This window comes from Arvicola amphibius, chromosome 3, assembly GCF_903992535.2.
Source record: "Arvicola amphibius chromosome 3, mArvAmp1.2, whole genome shotgun sequence".
Taxonomy (NCBI): Eukaryota; Metazoa; Chordata; class Mammalia; order Rodentia; family Cricetidae; genus Arvicola; species Arvicola amphibius.
In genome coordinates this window covers 149523133-149536606 of record NC_052049.1, presented here as the reverse complement: position 1 = coordinate 149536606, position 13474 = coordinate 149523133, and positions in this window count along the sequence as shown.

Sequence of the window (13474 nt, the reverse complement as noted above, 5' to 3'; positions counted from 1 at the left end):
TGCTAATAAAAGCACTTAAGGTGGAAAATAGTGACTTTTAATGTGATCCAAAAGTTGCCAGAACCGGTCCTCTCTCAAGCGATAAGGGTAAAAGGTGGCTTCCTCTTCAGTTTAAGAGGTTGGTTTCTGCCTTTGACCTCAGCATATCAGGATGCTCCTGAAAATTGGCTCAAAGACAATGTCATGTCCAGGAATGCATGATAGGGGAAGCTCAATGCCCTGAGAGTTAATTTGCCTTATTACTGGGCCTGAAGGGTGCAGAGACAAAAGAAGACTTTTCCCTAAGCCCAAAGATTTAATTTGATTTTTATTTATTTAAAATTTTGTTTTTGTAAACAATCTTTTCACATTACATAACTATCCCAATATCCACTCCCTCCCCTCCTTCCTCTCTCCCCACCCAACCCTCAGAGAGGGTAAGGCTTCCCATGGAGAGTCAACAAAGTCTGGTACATCATTTGAGGCAGGACCAAGGCCCTCCTGCCAATATCTAGGCTGAGCAAGGCATTACTACTAAGAGAATGGGCTCAAAAAAAAAAAAAAAACAGTTCATACACCAGGGATAAATCCTGGTCTCATTGGTAATGTCCCCACAGACTGTCCAAGGCACACAACTGTCACCCACGTTCACATTCTCTGTTCTTGGGTAGGAGCCTTTGTGTCTTACTTCTTTCTGTAAAAATGAGGATGCGGATGCTTTACCTATCCACTGTATTTTGGAAGAATAAAACTTTTGTGGCTTCATGGATTCACAGATAGCAAAGGATTTTGCCTGAGGATGAATCACAGTGCAATTATCACCCACATTTAGATAAAATTTTGGACTTGAAATTGCTTATTGAAGTAGTTAAAATGGGGGGTAGACAAATAAGGTGAATAATTTATGTAAAGTCATAAATTTGGGGAAGCCACAATTTATTGCCCTAAATTGAATTGTAACCCCACTATTCATATCTTTAAGTCCTGACTCCCAGTATGACACTATTTGGAGATGGGACCTTTGAGGGAAGCAATTACAATAAAATGTTTTCTGCTCGTAGGGCCTAATCCAATAGGGTGTTAGCATCCTTACAGTAGGAAGTGAAGTGTTGACTTCTTTACTTTGTACATCCAGGGCAAGAGCAATGTTGAGACTGTAAGAAAGTTGGTGTGTAATCCCAGGAGCAGAGGCTTCCCTGAATCCAGCTCCAATGTTGACCTCACCTTAGACACTGAGCCTACAGAATTATAAGGAAATAAATCTCTGCTGTTCTAGCTTCCAATTTTGAGGTGTTTAGATTTGGAGACTACAACAGACTAACGTAATAGTCTTGAATACCTGTTGTTAGAAATCAGGGTGGCAGGTTCAGGAAAGGTGCTGGCATGAAATTACTCTCCAGAAATGATCTCTATTTAGAGATAAAGCATTGTGATGATGGGAAACATGATTAGGTCTTAAGATGGGAAAGCATTATAAACATTATATAAACAGGGGGAAAAGGTAGCTTAAAGTAAAAGAAAAGAGTCAAAGAGATAAACACCATGGCAGGGCAGGGTGCAAACTTTCAGAGAAATCTCCTGAAATAAAGGGATATTCTGTGAGTTTTCAGGGGCTGACAGGAATTTTTACACCATGTGATTTAGTTCACACATGGTGCTAGGCAGAGCCATACATGTCTTTTGTAGCTTTCAGGGTAAGGTACTTTGAGGTCTTAACAAAGCATGACATCTTAACTCCCTGTCACAGAGACAGAGTGTCAGGGAATGTGCACTTACTTTTCTTAGGTACAGATCTGAACTGGTCTCTTAAAGAAAGAAGCATGTATATGACAGGCCTGTAACCTAACACTCACATCCTTTTTTACGAAATAAAGAGTATTAGAGAAATGATTTTGAGGAAATGAAATTGAAGTTCAATGAAGTTCAAATGTCATTGTCAAGGGACAATGAACAAATGACTTCAATCTCTGACTTCTCTGAGCTGGCTTGGATATTAACAGGACAGGAGCTGGGGCCTCTTTGTCTCTCAATAGAATACTCAGGTGTTGATCTCTGGGGCATAAGTTGGAATTTAGATTTGTGTGGCAGCAAATCTCTGTGAGTTTGAGGCCAGACATGATGGCAAATGCCTTTAATCCCAGCACTTGGAAGACAGAGACAGAAAGATCTCTGTGAGTCCAAGGTCAGCCTGGTCTACAGAGTAAGTTCTAGGACAAAGAAACCCTGTCTCAAAAAAAAAAAAAAAAAGATTAAAAAAAAAATAAAAGAACTAGAGTTTTAAAAAATGTGACATAAAGATGAAAAAATACACAGAGACTCTGGATACTGTATGTTATTGTGTTGTCTTTAAATTGTTTGACTGCTGAGGAAGGAACAACAGGTGCTAAAAGATATTTTATTAAAAACACTGCTGGATTAATGCAAATTATATATTTTGAAAATACCTTGACTTCAAAATGTAAGCCAAAAGATGTGTTACTTTGAAGAAGAGGTTTTGCATTTGCTTCCACTGGAAATGAAAGGCTGTGGATTCATTCTGGATTAAGAAAAATAAGGTATGGTTGAGGAAGTCCCCTTGAAAAATCTCCAATGAGAACAGATAGCCCAGATGATCCAACATTACAGAGCAGCCCTGCTGAAGTTTCCTCTAAGTTCTACATCCAAAATGGCTTCAAGACTTCTGGCTGAAATGATCCAGACTCACAGAATATTCTAGTCTGGACTTGATCATAATTCTACATTTTCTTTGTGTTCCCATAAGATTATAAGTACTTCCAATCAACATGAAGTAGTCTAGAAAGCTATGCCCACATTCCCCCAAAATGGATTATAAATGTTTGTCCTTGTTTAGAGAGTTGGTTACAAGTTGTTATGGATAATGGTGAGGAAAAAAGTTAAGCAAAGTTATTTAGATTCAGAGGTCTTGTTTTGAAAAGAAAAAAAGGGGGAAATGCTGTGAGAGAATGCTCTTGTACACTGTAAAGATTTATTATTCATACTGGTTAAATAAAATGCCGATTGGCTAGTGGCTAGGTAGGAAGTTTATGAGGGACAACCAGACTAGAATTCTGGAAAGGAGAAAGGCAAAGATGCAGTCATTAACTAGAAGAAGAGGAACCAAGATGACAATGCCTTACCAAGATAAGGTACTAAGTCACATGGCTAAACATAAATAAGAATTAAGTGTTAATTTAAATTGTAAGAGCTAGTTAGTGACAAGCCTGAACAACAGGCCAAAGTTTATAATTAAAATAATCCTCTGTGTGTTTATTTGGGACTGAATAGCTATGGGACCAGGCAGGACAGAAACTTCTGTCTACAGACATCTTCCACATGAGTCCATTGCATGTGCTGGACAATGGTCTGGGCATGTCACTATTCCCATTACTAGACGGGAATGCACTTATCTAAGAATCAAAACAATAAATTTAAGGAATAATCACAGGTATAGGACAGGAGGTCCATGAAGAGGTTTGAAATTAATTTTGAAATGAATTTGTTAAGGAGAGGGGTGAGATAAATAGAATTAATGGCAAAGTAAGAACTCAGAATGGCATGTTGTATGATATGCACTAGGAAAAACTGTGGAAAAGGCATCAGAAGAAATCATAGGTTTTAACTGTATTGTAATAGCTATCATTAATATTAATCTCAGTAAACAGTTTTGGAGTTTCTGTCTCAGGATATTAAATAAATCACAGAGGCGGGTAATGGATTGGCAAAGACATAGTTTCTGGCTTTGATTGTGATCTTATAACTCCACACAACCACTGTCATCAGTTGTTGGTATTCTACTAAACTTGTTTTATTATTATTCTGTTGGCCAAATATAGTTTTCTGTCCCATGTTGCTGGGATGAAAACCTATCCTGTGGTCTGATGAAGATGAGACTGCATAGTCATGAAGACAGATCTTTAGAAGAGACAAATTATTATTAAAACTATTATTAGAGAAAGTCATAGATCATATTAAAGGATTGATCATCATAATCTGGCCTGGATACTGTATTGTCTTCTGCTTTGAAATGATATTGTATATGTGAAATCATAGAAGTATTATATTTAACATTAAAATAATTAAGTCTAGAGAAGCAGATGAAGATGGGAAAATCCACAGGTACGGCTGACCTGAGTTAGTGGGAACTCACGGACTCTGGGCTGACTTCTGGGAACCTGTATGAGACTGAACTAAGTCCTCTAAGTGTGGGTGACAATTGTGTTGCTTGGTCTGGTTGTGGGACCCATGGAAGTAAGACATGTATTTATCCATGGTGCATGTACTGGCATTTTGGAACTCATTCCCTATGGTTAGATATAAACCTTGCTCAGCCTTGATAAGAGTAGTAGATACTTGGTCCTTTCTCAATTGTATAGGTCAGATTTTATTGTCTCCCCATGGGAGACTTTACCCTGTCTGATGAGTAGATGCAGGAGAAAGAGGATGGGAGGAAAAACAGAAGGAGAAGGGGAAGGTAGGGAACTGTGGTTGGTATGTAAAATGAATAAAAAAATTAAAATAGAAAGGAGAAAGATATGCAGCAGATGTTTTAATTTAGATGAAAAGAGTTGGTTTGCATCTTTAGAAATCTCCAATATGGTAAATAAAGTTAAAGTTAGAGGAATATTCTCATTGGTTGGACACAGGTAATTTAATAATATAGGAGATTAGAAACAGCAAGGAGTTATATCTAAAACATAATGAAAGTGAGGATAAAGTGTTTTCTTTACCTGTAGTCCCAATAAATCAAAATTTCTACTTGATCAAAATAATTTTGATCAAGTAGAAATATGCCAAGTAAAATTCCAAATTTCCCTTATTTTTAATCTCTCTCTCTCTCTCTTCAAATCGGACTCATTCAATAACTCCTCATATTACCTTTTACTTTATACTACTCTATCTTATTTTTTAAATTACTTCATTAGATGGCTTATGGATTTTGGTTAATTACAAAGTGTTGGAGTCATTTAAATACAATTCTATCTGAAGGAGAATTAAAAGTAGAGGTACACTTGATTTCCATCTTAATTAACTACTGAAGCATGAATTATAAAATAATTATTTTTGTCCTGTAACAATTTAGTCTTTTATTATAAGTCTGACAATATTCCCATCAATAATGTTTTGGGTAAAAATTAATAGCCATTACTAAAACTTGGTTAAGGACATACTTTAGAAAACAACCTTCATGTTGGGTGGTCGTGGTGCATGCCTTTAATTCCAGCATTGGGGAGGCAGAGGCAGGCAGAACACTGTGCATTCAAGGCTAGCCTGGTCTACAAGAGCTAGTTCCAGGACAAGATCCAAAACTACAGAGAAACCCTAGACATTTTCTTTCAATTTGCTCATCACTCCTTATTTGACTCTGCATCTAGTTGTGCCTGTTCATATGTGTGTCATGGTTGCCATCTGGAAAGATGTAATAACATAGCTTTATTCCACACACACTATTTATAGTACATGTTACATCCACTTAAATAAGTATATTTATTCTATTAAAGCCCTTGTAAATATTTTCCTGGAGAAAGAGATTTTAAAATTGAATTTTTTGAACAACCATATCCTTGTCTATCAAATGTATAAACTTTCTTACTACCTAACTTCCTTCTATCCTCTGCTTAGCTGAAGCACACAAAACAGGATCTCTAGGACAGGAATGGTTCTTTCCTATCTACATCAAGTGTTGTATCTCCTCCAGAATGGCTCCCATCTAAAATGTTACTCTTAAGCTTAATTCTACTTCTTCCCATCTTGAGTTCCAAGATCCAGAATATCACATTATTTCTCTTGCCAGATTCATGGCATATGGATTCTTTGAAAAACCGGGGGAGTCTTTTTCTTTCTAATCTTTTGTCTTTGCACTATTTCCATGCCTCAAGTCCCTTTAGGGACTAGATTCTTGCTTTTGAACTTTTATAATATAAGTTTGTACATTTTCCTTTGTTGGAAATCTAGGAATCCTTAATTCTCAAATCCTTTAGCCTTCAGAGAAGTACCGTTTCACTGCCAAATGAAAGCAATAGACAAAATCAGTCTTGCTAAAGTTGTCATCTGGTTGTGCTTCCACTGAAAAGGGAATTCTTTATTCCTCAGTGCTTGTTCTTGAGATGTTTGCTCATGAAGTCCCCAAGCAGGAATTGTCTCTATATTTGGATATACCATGTGGTTTGACCACAGGAAAGAAAGAAGTGTATGAAGCCAGACTGAACTTAATGCAGACTTTTAGAAGGTTTGGCTATCTTCATCAAGGATATACCTTTTCCTTGGAAATTAGAGCAGCAGAAAAGAGATTATCCCAAGGATGCTTCTATTTGTTAAAAAAAAAATCATGTTGTTTCTACCGTCATTTAGTCGTGATGTTTCCATGTCTGATTTCTTCTTGTATATGCATAGACAAAAGTAGAATGTTAGAGAAAGAAGAGATGAAAATGTTTAATATTGCAGTATCATAGGGCAGACTTATGATCCTCAGTTGGCAATATAAGGCAAATATTTCCTGTGACATCTGTAACAACCCTTCATGCCGGTATCTGTTCAGGATCTGTTTTACAGATGTGGGAACCAAGGCTTAGAGACTTTAGGTAAATTGTAGGAGAACATGTATTTAGTAAGTTGTAAATCTCAATTTCAAATTGTCTTTCTCTCCTTTTGGGATGATTACACTGGAATAAGTTCACTGGCCATTCTAGCTTTCTAACCATTCTATTTGTAAAAGGAACATTATAGTTGGGAAAGCTATTCTTTGATTTTCTTCCCATATGTTCCTATATTGGCAAATAAGAACCAGGATTGATTACTTCAGTGATTTTGTTTAACTTATATGATAGAGCATGAGATTGTTCTTTGTTTTTTGTAATTAAATGTTTGGGGTTTTTTTTTTTTGAGTAAGCATGCAAAGTTTGTGGGCTGTACTTTTTTAAACAAGAGAAGCAGATGACCTGGTACAAATGAATTTTGTGTTAAATTACAGGAAAGAGACATGTTTCATATGGAAACTATTTTACCTGTTACATGGAAAAAGACCTCATTTTGTAAGCAAAAGTAGCCTACTGCTTTGAGTGATCTATAACAGAGTCCCATTGTAGGAAATGTTGTATTTGGTTAAATTTAGAACATGTAATTTTAAATCAGAATTGTAATCCCCTGAATGAATATTTTTGTTCATCTTGCTTATAGCAATAACCTCACACTTACAATACTGAATAATAGTATTTTAGTCATTTAGTAAACATTTGTTAAATGAATGAATAAAAGTTTTGGATGTTCTTAAATCATAAGGAGTTGCACCATAAGTAGCTCACTAGAATATGGAAATGAGTAATTAACTGTATAAGAGGCTATTACTTTTCAGCATTGTTTCAATTTTACCATAACTCAAAAAGGCCTGAACATTTCTTAACTAACACTTTCATTTGGCATCCACTACAAGTGAGCCCCTAGCAGACAATCTTGTTCCACTTATTTTAACTGTCCATTTCCCTTATAACTTTCTTTTTAATTTGCCATTAAGCTTCCCAAATCTAAAATATGCTTGAGAAGATGATCTTTACTTAATACGAAGAGATGCATGCATGCCTGATTTGAAATAATGTTTATTTAAGTTAATGTAGAAGCTCAGTATAAGAGAAGAAAGCAAAATGAAAAAGAACTGTTTCCTAGGTTGGAGGCTAAACAAGAGAGAAGGTATTGGAGTTAATGATGTGGCTACTGACACTTGCCAACCTCTGTAAGTACCGCAGAGGCAGGGCTATGAAACCTGCAACATCATCCAGTTTGGGATCCGAATTTGTGATCACTCAGATGAATTCATTAACAGCATTTTAGAATGTGGACAAATACATTTTAGAATGTGGCATTATTATGGCTGGGTTTTGAAATGAATACTTACTGAGTGTAACTGCTTCAATTACAGCTTCAAAGTTCAAGTGAAAACCTTCAAAAAGAAATAAAATAGACAGGCATCAGTCAGTCACTTTTGTTTTATTTTATAATAAATACACCCAAAAGATTGATAGGTTCATAACAGAAAGGTAGCAACAGCAATAATCATAAAAAGATTCCAGTCAGAATGGAGGGAATACACATTGATTACATAGCTAATTTTTAAAAGGTGCCCATGAACTGAACTTCTTCAGAGATTTACAAGCACTAGTGCATAACAAAGCTTTAAATGCAATTCGATGGGTGTTCACTGACTGATGACTTGAAACTCAAATATTGCATAGTCACAGAATGACATTGTGTTTCTTGTTATTTGGCTTTGAGATTAGACAGCAGTTTCCACACAGCTGAAATTCAAGGCATGGAATTTATCCATGTTCTTCCAGGTAGGAAATGCCACCCATCCCCCTCAATAGCCTAATGATAATGGCAGGCAGGAGAGGCTCAGCAAATGCTAACTTGTGGTGAGAATAAAAAAATTTCATCTGGTCTTTTATATCTTCTTTACTTATTTTTTATATTTGAACATCAATTCTATTAATCCTGGAAATAAACAATACTTACTAATTTAAAAAAAATACTTTGTTATTCTCATATTTCCATTCTTTCATTATGCTAAGATTATGTAGAAAATATCTTACATCAGAAATGTGCAATGATAATAAGAATTTTAAAAATTGAACCGCTTTCTATTTAGATACAAGGAGAGATAAAATAGTCCATTCTGGAATAATATTGTTTTGTTAAGCAGTTACTGAAAGCTTCCACTCCTGCTATGCTCTAAACGTGAAACAGGAGATTGGAAGGAGAATGTTATACTAGTCTTCCCTTCGGTTATCACCTCCAGAAGCCGGTCTGGTTCAGCACCAAAGGCATCTTTGACATCTGTCTCAGTCTCTGCTCTCTGAGGGCTGGAAGGCTTAATCCCTCATCTATAGCTAAATTCCAGAAGAATCCCTGTTCCTACATCATGCTCCTACAGAAAAGGCAAGAACTTGTAGTGCTATAGAACCTATTATCAGAAATTTTATGATTACTAATTCTTAGTACTTGTTTTTCCAAATAGGTGGATGTTAATGCCACTTGATATGAGGATTTAGAATGAGAAAGTGACAGGAAGTACAAATAAAAGAGTACAAAATCAAGAACCCTGAGTTGGCAGGAAGTCATTTGAATTCAATGAGGAAGGGTACTGGGTTTGAATTTATTAATATAGGTTTGGATCCTGTCTCAGTGCTGACGAGTACTCCTGTTCTTATTGATATAAGTTTCAGCTCTTTAAACATCATTTCCCTATAAAGTTTCAGCGTTCAAAAAGCAGAAGTTATGACTTCAGATGTCATCATTCACACAAAGTCCTAATATGTAGAAATAACTCATTCATCTGTCTTTTGGAGTGGTGACAACTGAATGGTTAGAATAGGAGTACTCTTGAGTCACAGGTATGGTGGACTTCACAGCCACCCATACAGCATCCTAAACACCCTACCAAGACCCTGGGTTTTCATGAAGAGAAGTCTAATTACTGTTTACTTAGTAAATTCTCACTTACCTAAGCTTGATTTTTGCCTGTTTCTAACCAATATATCATAAAATTATCAAAAGAAGTTAAAAGTTTCTAATCTTCCATTGCCCTAAATAAAATTTCTATTGTATTTCCTGAGAATACAATATGTACAAGAGGACCTAAAAATTTCCTTGATGTGTCTAGTTGTTACATAACCCTCGACAAAAGGGAAGTATAAAGGATGCCACAGCTCTTTTTCACTCTTTCACGTGCTCCCTCCTGAAGACCTTTAAGAGTCTGCAAAGAATTATTTGCTAATTGGGAACACAGCCTGCAGTTTCTCATTACCTACAGGATCTGACTAAGTTCTGAATTTCCAATTGTTTCTTAAGACTTTAGCTCTGGTCTTGGGAAGGTGAAGGCGATACACTAGGTAAGCCACACCTGCTTTCTCTTACACAAGAACAGCTAAGAAAGAGAGGAAATGGCCTTGAACACATATGACTCCACAGAGCTATGGGAACACTGTACCTCCAGAGAGCCACTGAAGTAGACAGCTAGTACAAACTTAGGCTTTTTTTTTCTGACTGTGCTTAAAGTACACAGACTGGCAAGGACACTGATTTTTCAAATTCCAGCCATGATGTTGTGCCTATTATTTGCCAGAAGGTTAATTGCATTACAGTTAAAAGACAATTAAAAGCAAATAAAAAGCAGAGGGAGGAAGAGAAAAGGGGGAGGGAGAAGAAACGAGGGAAAGAAGAAGTCAATACAGAAATAAGGCAAAGGTAAAACCAGAAACCAGGTGAGGGTTTTATGACTGTTATACACATAGAGAGGAGCTAAGGCAGGGGGATCCCTGTAGGAGGAGAGTCACTTGTTGGTTCCCACTGCCCAGAACCAAAATAATCACACAGCAACTGTACTATTTAAATCACCTCTTGTCCCATTATCTCTAGGTTCTTATTGACAAACTCTTACATATTAATGTAACCCATCTCTATTAATCTGTACATCACCACACGGTCGTGGCCCACAGGCAAAGTTTCAGAACATTTGTCTCTGGCGGCAGTTACATGGCTTCTCTCTGACTCGACCTCCTTTCTCCCAGCATTTCATTTAGCTTTCGCCTCTTAGCTCTGTTCCCCTATAGCTTTTCTATAGGTGGTGCAGGAGAATTGTCTGTATTCTGTCAATCATGTTTTAAATAAATGCTGATTGGCCAGGCAGGAAGTATAAGTGGAAAAACCACACAGGAAGTAGAAATGATACAATGAGAACAGGAGAATTCTGGGAAGGAGGAAGTTGATTCCTCCCACTCCTGCCCAGATCACCAATGTAGCAGGATGTGATCTGCCCCACTGAAAAAGGTACTGAGCCACATGGCTAACATAGATCAGAATAATGGGTTAATATAAGTTACAAGAGCTAATAAGTAGCCTGAGCTAATAGGCCAATAAGCTTATAATTTATGGAGACCTATGTGTGATTTTCTTCGGGGCTAAACAGTTGTGGGGCACATGGCAGGACAGAAACCCCAACAAGCAGGCCCCTCAATGTTACATATAGGCCCAAAGCAGTTCCTTTATTAACCAATGATATTCACAGCATACAGAGGAGAATACCACATCACCTCCTCTTTTCTGCTTAAATGAAAAGGAAGGTTTTAACTTTAACATGGTAAAATTACATATAACAAAACAGGTATCAAGTATGAATTAGTTACAATATTTATATCTATTTTATCTCTAATCATAACTAAGAAAAACTATTTTATTACTATCTGCTCTTCAACTCTATCAAAGACTCCAGAAGGATATAATATTATCTAAGTAACAGGAAGTACATTGTAAGCAACTTCCAAAACTCTAGAAATGACAGAGACATCTCACTACCTGGACAATCACCCAAAGTTCTTCTCTATATGGGGCATCCATATTCAGCCTACAGGCCCATAGTATCCAGCAGACTTTTCCATGAAGCAAGAAATTTCAAAGACAGTGAAATTTCTTTATGGCAGCTTGTCTGTTACATTTTTCTGTGCCCTACAGAATGTTTGGCAGACTCTTTCATGTAGCAGGAACCCCAAAGGATTATTTCACCTTTCGGCAAGTTCAGCAGTAATTTCTTTTCCAGTTTATCAAGCAGTCCAGGCAAGAGCAGTTTCTTGCCCAAATGGCTAAAAAAAACTTCATAAGAAGACTCTTCAGCACCCATCTTCCTCTTGAAGTAGATTGGTGTTACCAGGAGCAGATGTGTCTCATTGCCATGAAAAGTTCTAAGTTTTTTAAAAATTTTAAATGCCATATTCTGTGGTCTTTGAAAGGTTTGAAGAATGCCTATTAACCTGAAAAACATCTCTGTACATCTAGAAAATCTAATTAACATGACTATAAGCTTGACTAATTTAGATGACTATCTATTAGCCTATATTTCTTAATGATACATTACACTTTTAAATGAAGAGTACAAACACAATACCTTAATCAAGATCAGAAATACATATACACAGTATAACAAAATTGACCTTAAATTTGTATCAATAAACCAAGATCCATACCAAAGCAAATTATTCATCTCTATAGCATATTTCCCTTTAAATGTAAATAAACATTTATAGACAATATTTGGGAATGTGGGCACAATTCTGTCCAAACTTCTCCCTGTTGTTTATTGGGTGAAGTCATTTTTGAAGGGTGTTCAAGGCAACCTTTCAGAGGGTCTTGGTCCATCAAACCACATTAGCCTGGAATAAACCCACAGGTTCTCATCCTCTGTGGAAACAAAAGAAGAACCTCTTTTTCAAAGCAACATATCTTTAGCTGCATATTTTGAAATCAAGATACCTTTGATATATATTTAGCTTAGCAGTCTCCAAATCAAATATCTCTCTGCAGTCATAAAATTCAAAGAAAACACAATAATATACATAATCTAGACTCTTTGTAAATTTTCTATCTTTGCATGGCTTGTTTTTACTCTATTACATTTTCTAAAAGTGTAATATTTATTTTATTATCTTTATTCCTTTAATCTATGACTTCCTGTACTCTGGCTCTTTAAAGACTTGGTTTTTTATTTAAAAAAAAACATTTACTTTTTAAAATAACTCTCTGTAGTCTTTTTCTTCTCTCTCCCAAGCCTTCATACATTTATCCAACATTGTGACACATTTAGAGGTTTTTTATGTCTAAGTCTGTTTTTATTGTGTATCTGTAAGCCTTTTCTCACCAGGACAGCTTCTTAAAATGCTGCTTCTTAAAAACTTAAGCTGTACCATTGCTTGGGGTAATACTGCATTTCCTACTTGCCCCACCCATTCCAGCATGGTAGAGCTGCTTGCTGCCTCTGAGAGCCATGCACACTGCCTCACTTCTAAGAACTCAGCCAGTTCAAAGTTGCCATTAAGCAAGCCACAGCAGGCTGCTCACAAACCCCACCCAAATACTCAATCTCCTGAAAGAGCTGGAGTTCTTGCAGCATGACCCAGAAATCCAGCATTTCAAAACAGTGTGGCTATTTTTCTGCTTGTCATACAAGTTTTCAACTTGTTTGATAAGAGTTACTCTGAGATATTTTATGCTATTTGTGGCTATTGTGAAGAGTGTTGTTTCGCTGATTTCTTTCCTAGCCCTTTTGTCATCTGTGTACTAGACGGCTTCTGGTTTTTTTGAGTTAATCTTGTATCCTGCTACATTACTGAAAATGCTTATGATTTATAGAAGTTTCTTGGTAGAATTTTTGGGATTGCTTATGTATACTATTATATCATCAGGAAACAGTGAGAATTTGACTTCTTCTTTTCCAATCTGTATCCCTTGATCTTCTTTTGGTGTCTTATTGCTCTATCTAGGACCTCAAGAACTATATTGAATAGATATGGAGAGAGTGGACAACCTTGTCTTGTCCCTGATTTCAGTGGAATTGCTAGGAGTTTTTCTCCATTTAGTTTGATGTTGGCTGTTGGCTTGCTGTATATTGCCTTTATTATGTTTAGGTATTATGTTAGGCAGTTCTCCTGCTCTCTCCAAGACCTTTACCATGAAGAGA